This window comes from Marmota marmota, unplaced genomic scaffold, assembly GCF_001458135.2.
Source record: "Marmota marmota marmota unplaced genomic scaffold, marMar, whole genome shotgun sequence".
Taxonomy (NCBI): Eukaryota; Metazoa; Chordata; class Mammalia; order Rodentia; family Sciuridae; genus Marmota; species Marmota marmota.
The window spans coordinates 4,019,597-4,027,597 of NW_026000223.1; the positions used below are offsets into that span (position 1 = coordinate 4,019,597).

At 35.1% G+C, this 8,001-nt stretch overlaps 1 non-coding gene across 1 annotated transcript; it reads right to left on the minus strand.

Annotated features, from left to right (window-relative positions):
* Window positions 1-101: 101 nt before the first annotated feature.
* LOC125613225 lies at window positions 102-208 on the minus strand. Its single transcript, XR_007343730.1, has one exon. It is a non-coding gene; the product is annotated as a U6 spliceosomal RNA (small nuclear RNA).
* Window positions 209-8,001: the final 7,793 nt, after the last annotated feature.

Here is an 8,001-nt window from a genome sequence, read left to right on the forward strand (position 1 = left end):
ATTTCTACAAGAAATGCCATTGGGATTTTGATTGGCATTGCATTAAACCTATAGAGAACTTTTGGTAATATCGCCATTTTGATGATGTTAGTTCTGCCTAAAAAAATATGGAACACTTCACGAATTTGCGTGTCATCCTTGCCCAGGGGCCATGCTAATCTTCTCTGTATTGTTCCAATTTTAGTATATGTGCTGCCGAAGCGAGCACCATACTTGCAATGTTTCTATGCAATAGTAGTGAAGGGAAACAATCCCAGGATCTATGTTGATTACATGTGATGCAATGTGCACATTTGTATTGCATCTAGCAGAGGGGATACATGTGAATCATGAGGGCAAGACAAAACAAAATATAACATGACAAATAGCTAGCAATATTTTCTTTACCTTTCTATCTCAATCTCTTCTTACCAACATGTGAAACAAAAGAAACAGTTGTAGATTGTATTTCAGGGCTGATGAAGATACAATGATTGGTTGAATTCTATCATTTAGTGGCTTGAGTTTTCCCAAAGCTACACTTAGATATTGTACTACTGCTCAGAAATACACTATTTAGGAGTAATTCTGAGGATAAACTTGGGAGAACATATTCCAAGTGTATGGTTTGCCAGCTTTTGGTCATATGGTGCAAAGATCTCCAAAATAGAGCAGGATTTCCTTTTTCTTTATACATATGTGGTATTCAATACCTGGGAAACATCAGTAACATGAAAACCACTGGACAGGCTTTCCCAAGGTGGTGTATATGTGCTTCTGGAAGTGTAGGCAGTGTAGATGATTGTTTCTGAGTGGTATCATATATGTATATATATTAAATCAAGAATAGTTCATTATTTTAATAAATAATAAATATGCCTCTGACTTAAAAAATAATATTATGTCATAAATCAAGGTCAGGTTCATTTAAGTATTGAAAGTATGTGAGCTGATGATAAATATGAATTGTGTGTAGGTGATGTCCAGGTTTGAAATAAAATGTATGAAAGTAGTACATTAATGAAATTTGGAAGGAAAAAAAAAGCAACTAAGCAATAAGCTACTAGGCATAGGTAATTTGAGGGTTCTTTTCTTGTGTCATATTTATAATACTTATTCTATAGAATTTAGTGCATGGTAGATGCTCAATAATTTTCGAATAAATTAATACTAAAGAAAATTTTAAAAGTCAAATTTGCCTCTTTTACAAGTTTGGAAAAATTTCTCTTTCTGAATTGCCAAGCATTAATCTATTAAAAATGATAATTATAGCCCTTAAATATCTCAGAGCTATTTTAAGATACAAATATAATAATACAAATAAAAGCATTTTATAAACTACTGAATATACAAAATCAGGATAATTTTATATTGTTTTTAATGTCCATGTAATACATTAGCAATCTAGCTAAGTGAGTTAGCATTTATATTAGTGTTGGAGACCATTCATATGTCATGAAAAAGTTCAGTATTCCTAGGGCATGTTAGACCTTTTAACTATGTGCTACAGGAAGTGAAGATATGCTATAAAGCTTTGTTCTTCATACTGTGGTCTGCTGAGCAGTGCCAGTCTCTGGTGTTTTATCACATTATAAGTAGTTTTACAGTTTCTGAGAAAAAAAGAAGTTAAGTAACTAGCCTACATGCATCTTGCAACTATGAAATATATGATGAGCTATGAGCATTAGACGAAGTCCTACAAAGCTCAAAATGAGTGTTATCATAAAAGTTAGTAGGTGCCCAGGTACTGCCAAGGGTGGCCCAAACTGTTAGCCTTGGTGTGACAGATTAAAGATGACCACAAACTCTTTGTCATTCTTCTCAGTTCCCTTAACCATGAAAAAGGAATGGCCTTATAAAATACTTATTGAATACTTGGACTAAAATAGCGTGGAGGAAGTGACTACCAGCCAGTTTCTAGGTCAGGTTTTAAGAGCCTATCAACTTCTATATTTCATCTCTAAGAACACTGCCTCTGGGAGTCCGGAACCACCCACTGTGTAACAAGACCCTGGTTTCCCTGCCATAGCCACATTAGAGCAGCCACCCCATTGATAAGCATACTAAATAGAGAGTCCCTGCAGAGTCCAGCATTCCTACCATCCTTATTGAGTCTCCACTGGAGAGTGAAGTTGCCTTGGATCTTCTAGAGGAGCTTTCTGCGAGTTGAGCGCTGGGGGGACTCGACTCGTTAACATTACACAGAACTGAAGAGTTCTCCAGCCCTCCTTGACTTCTAACCCACAAAACAGGGAAATAGAATTAAGAGGTTGTTGTATGATTTATTGGAGGTAGTTTGTTATGTGATAATGAATAGCTAGACCACTCCACTCGCAGACTGAGAGATTTTTTGTTTATCTCAACCAAATTATGTCCATATAATTTGAGTGTTATGTACTTTTGCTAAGAGTTCCTTTTCGCCACTTTTGTGTTTCTTACATCCTTGATTCATACACATTGGTCAAAGCATGTATAAAGGTAGTAAAATAGTAATTTTATTGGAAACATTATAACTGAAAAATATCATTAATATGGATTTTGAAGAAAATTCCAGAGCAGACATGGGGTGTAATTTTTTAAGTACCAAGACAAATGAATCTGTGAATGTGATATTTAATGGGAAAATAGGTGAAATTGTAAGTACATAAGCAAATATTTAAAGATTCTGACTGGCATATTCACTGTTAAGAAATGTTTTCAGATGGTAGCATAAAATTTACAATTTTTCATCTATTTATGAATTAAAGAAAACTCTCCAGTAATCCAAGTTAGTTTTTCTTTAACAGATGAAAAACAGTGCTTTCAAGTAAAAATCGATGCCACTATGGTATCATTCAAAATTTTTTTTTTACTAACTGAAATTTAACCCACATCGAAACAGAGAAGCTTATAATATCAGCTGAAAGGTTACTAACAAACATGCTTTGGACCTTATCTCTAAAATATTATTGCAAATGACAATGATAGACATTACCTAATAGTATTATCATATAGTGTAGAATCCAGTTACTAATGTGTGCATGTCTGTAGCTAGAACAGAAAGCTGGGTTTGTATTTGGATGTAATATCTAAAGTGCAAGATGATTTGCTATGATGCTTTGAGTGATAAGTATGCAAAAGAGAGAGCCAACAACTTTGTCCTTTTAATCACTGATAGCACAAGCTACAAGGGAAAATATTTTTGGTTTATTTTATGATTGTTTTACAATTCATAATGGGAATTAGTACCCATCCAACAAGCCTAACACTTAGTGTGCATATTGTATACCTGCTGTGAATGGTGTGCAATGTGCAGGAATAAACACTTCTTTACTCACCTCAAGGTGTGATGGTCAATCATACAATTTCTGATGTACATTTAGGGTGAACTCAAACACCAAGCATTGGGAATAGGTTGAATTCTTAGCTATTAAGAGTTAAGGCTTTCATCATGTCATTCAAAGAAATATTTCATAGTTTTGACACATTGACTGTCTAGGGAATAATGGCTACATATGAATTAAAAATTAAGAGATGATGGAAAATATATATTAAATCTTATATTCAATAAAGAATAGTTTTATTATTTCAGCAGCTGGAGCAGGTGGCAATATTTGGCAGATCTCAAATTATCTAAGTGATAATTTACAGGGAAAATACAACAAATTTTTAACTTTGAGACAATATAAGAATATAAGAAAACTTTACAGGCATTGTTGCAGCATCCTGTAATCCCAGCAACTCAGGAGACTAATGCAGGAAGACCCCAGTTTGAGGCCAGCTGTCTCAAAGTATAAAAGTAAGTACATAAATAAATAGCTCATTGGTAGAGCACCTCTGCGTTCAATCCCCAGTACCAAAACTAAACAAAGTAAAACAAACAAACAAATATAAGAAGACTGAATAATTGTGGAAGCAACTGAGTTAATTTTATCTTGATAGTTTTATTTAGTCAATACAGAAAAATATGTAATCCATGATATAGTAAAGACGTCTTTTTTCAATTTTGTCCCAATTGACTCACTCACAGTTTGTAAGCAAATGCTTGTGGTATTGCCATGCAACTGGGTACTGAAAATAGACTATGTGGAGAAACTCTTTCAAATTCAAGAACTATTTCAAAACAAATATTCAGAATTATCTCTCAGAGATACCAAAACCTTGCTTCCATTCTAATGTTCCATAATTATGCTTTTTTTCTTATTTTGTAAAAATATAGTAAGAACAGAAACTAGATTTGTTATCTGACCAAGTATCATCTGTTCATTATTGAGTTAGGTATTGTACAGATCATTTGGTGAAAGTTTGTAAACAATACCATGCTTTCAGTGAAACAGAATAAAAAATTTACTCATTTAAAATGCTGTATTCTCTTTATGATAAGTAGGTTTATTTATATTTGGGGAAAGGTAAAATATAAGACTCATCAGGTCACTAGCCAGCAAAGACTGAGTTGGGAGAAGTTCATATGTGAAAAAGCAGTATGAAGAATTTTGGGGAGTGTTGAAAAGTGTTGTACATCCTGTCTGTGATGGTTATAAAGATCTGCAAGAGTGTGAAAACTCATGGAACTACATGCCCCAAATGGGTGCATATTGTTCTTTATAAATTAAAAAAAAGATAATCTATTTTAAAGTGATACAAAATTAGATATTCAGATCTGCACTAAAATCTCATATTTGAAATATAGAGAAACATTTTTCCTTGTTTTACAGAATATTTTAAAAAATGAGTCAATCTTTATTCAGATCACTGTGAAGTCTAGAGTTGGGTAAAAGGGAATAAGAAAGACATTAGAAACAATAAAAACAAAGCTCAGTCATGTAGCAGATAGAAGAATTGGGTGATATGTCTGTATTCCTAATGCCAAATATAGCAAAGTTCTCAGCACTGATGCACCAGGTGAAAATGAACACATCTGGATTAAACAACAGCATGCTCACAGACAGAAACCAAGAGGCAACCAATAAAATATTCTGTTATTATACCCAGGTCCTTACATTAAAGTTGGCTAATGTTTCTTCCTGGAATCACATTTTCTATAGTATATTCTGTTTAAGGTATTTAACTTCCTTAGATTGAAAAAGTAACTAAATAATAAAATACTCTTTGTTAATTATTCTTCTCTCATTACTCTTCTCATCAAAAAGTGTTTATTTAAAAAAATGCATCAGATACTAAAGCATTTGGTCAGATCTTTGAATTACTTCTCTTGAAACTGAGCTCAAAGCAGCCTTTTCAAGGAACTTAACAATTTCCAAAGTAAAAAAAGGGGGGGCTCTGAGTAGATCAGGAGATTAAGAATCCTAAAGTTTGGATTCCAAACCTAGTTTTCATTTAAGGGATGACCTTGGATGACAATGATTATGTGATGATCACAGCACTGATCATTTCTTAGTCCCAGATCCAAGAAGGCTATGACTGGGCTTAAAGATACTGGACCTGAAAATAATGGACTCTGCTCAGTTCAATGCACAAGATTATTAAGCATCAAAAAGATATGGGTTCTGGAAATGGAGAGCTGTGATGATCACACAACTTTGTAAATGTACCCAATGCCACCGAATCATACACTTTAAAATGGCTCAAATGGTAAATTTTATGTTGTATGTATTTTACTACAATAATTTTGAAAAGACACGAGAATAAAATAGACAAACAGTACATCTAAACCAACCTGTTTTCCAGACATCCCCCTGCAATTTTTTTTCCTTAATGAGAATTCACTCAGGGTGGAACTAAAGCCATGGTCAGCGAGCTGTTTTGGCGTGAGGAATCTGCCACGTGTAAGAAGCCCTTCTAAAAACGTCCTGCCTCTTATTCCTCCATCTGCTTAAGAGCCATATCAATGTCCAAACACAATTTTAACAGATAAAACACTAAAATTGCCATTAAGAAAGCCATGTGGCCCAGGCCTAAATTCCTGGTAAACATCGCCTGGAAATCCCTGCTGTGCCAATACTGTGCACTCTCTTTTTCCATTTCTGTGCTGTATAATAAGAAACCTCATTTTGCTTACATCTATGTTGCAAGACCTTGGGATGTTCATTTATTTTTACAGAAGTTTATCTATAATCAGGCCTGGTAGATACCCACAATCAAATACATTAATCACAATAGTATTAATTTCTTTTTCCTGGTATTTTCTTCAACGTGAAGGGAACTTCATTGTAACTGGAAGTCTTTCATTATCTCTTCACCCTATTCTTTCCAAGAGAAGTATCTTAATCAGCTTATTGTAGTTGGAAAGATAAATGAAGTATGCATACTGCAGTTTCTGGCTCACTCCTTTCTCTTAGAAGCAGCTTTCCCCACATAGATTATGCATTGTCTTCTGCTTCTGTTTCAGACCAGATAAGTCCCTCTAGTTTCAGGTTTATTTCTATGAAACAGAGTGGGCTTTTTTCCTCTCTCAATCCACCCCTCCCAACTCCATTTGCTTTATTTCCTAGTTTGTTTTGAGCTTAGGTAGACAAGAGGGATGCTACTTGTTGAGTTTACAAAAACAAACCAACATCTGCTATATGGATTGATGAGTTTGAAAGAGAAACAGTGAGTAAAATGCAGAGGACTAGAATATATGAAAAGTGATAGAAGTTTCTTGCATTCCTAGAGCAAGTAAGTGAGTTTTGGAGATGTTCCATTAAATCAAATTTAATAATTAGTAGGCAATGAATAGGACTTGCTCTTCTTGAATAAATTGAACAGGCATCAGGAAAAGCATCGGCTTCAATAAGGATGATGGTCTTAGTAAAATGTTGGGCCATACTGAACTGTGAGTGTATTAGTTAGATCCTCATTATTGTAACAAAATACCTAAGGCAGGCTACTTAGGAAGAAAAGAGGTTCATTAAATTTTGGAGGCTTAAAGTTCAAGTCTGGGCATCCTCATTGTTTTGGCCACTGGGGAAAGCAGTGGGTGACATCACATTTTGGCAAGAGTGCATGTAGAAGCAAGTAGTCATCTTGAATCAGGAAGCAGAGAGCGGAGGGATGGGCCAGTTTTCTCCATTATAAAAAACTCTCTTACAAGAACTATCAAGGAGTTGTGGGAAAACTACCTTAATCTCTATCAAGAGCAGTGTCCCCAATGACAATGGCCTCTCTAGTCATCACCTATTAAGAGTTCAAGCTAATAGCACCTTCATGGTGACAAAGCTTCCAACACATGGACTCTTGGGACACCTTCAATCCACATCCAAACCACAGAAGTGAGCAAGCCTCAGCAAGGGATTAGCCTTCAACAAAGATTGTTAAGTGCATGCCTCAGCAAAAAGGCAGGCTGCAGGCGGTGGGGGGCATTATTCAAACACCAACTGGCCTGACTGTCAGCAGAGGCCTGGTCATTGACATGTGATGAGTTGGGTGTTCTAGCAAAATTCTATGGGAGATGGGATGACCATCTCTTTGCTCTGCACAGAGGCTTTAGAATGTGGGCTTACATACACAAGTCTTGAGTTAGTCAGAAAAGAAATCTTTGCTGGCCTTTTTAACTTTGAAGGAGGGAAAATGTTTGTTACTTTTAATCTATAAATCAGCTGACTTCTCAGAATGCTGCTGACATGATAATGACAATTGGAGTATTTATGAATGATATGACAAGATTTTTAATTTTGTTTTGTTTTCAAATAAACAGTAACATTAGCAGAAGAAACTAGAGGAGGCATTGGTGAAAGTGGATTGGAAAAAAGTGTTGATAATTGTAAAAGTGAACAGATTGATGAATGGAAGTTAACGTTATGACTGTCTCAGGCGAATTTTCGCACCACGACTAGGTAGGCAGTACTAGACCTTATGCCCCAATCTCCTTTCTGCATTTAGAAACAAAGAGAATATTGAGGTCAGTATACTTGGATTCAAATACCTTGTTTACCTGGTCTCACATTTGATCTCTATAGATTTGGTACATGAGACTTAAAATGGGAAAAAGGCTATTCACAGGAATATTTAAATCTATTACTAAATAGAGTCCAGCCTCCATATGTCACAGGGTTTACAAAACCATGATGCTCAGAGGAGTAACTGAAATTTGAATATACTGAA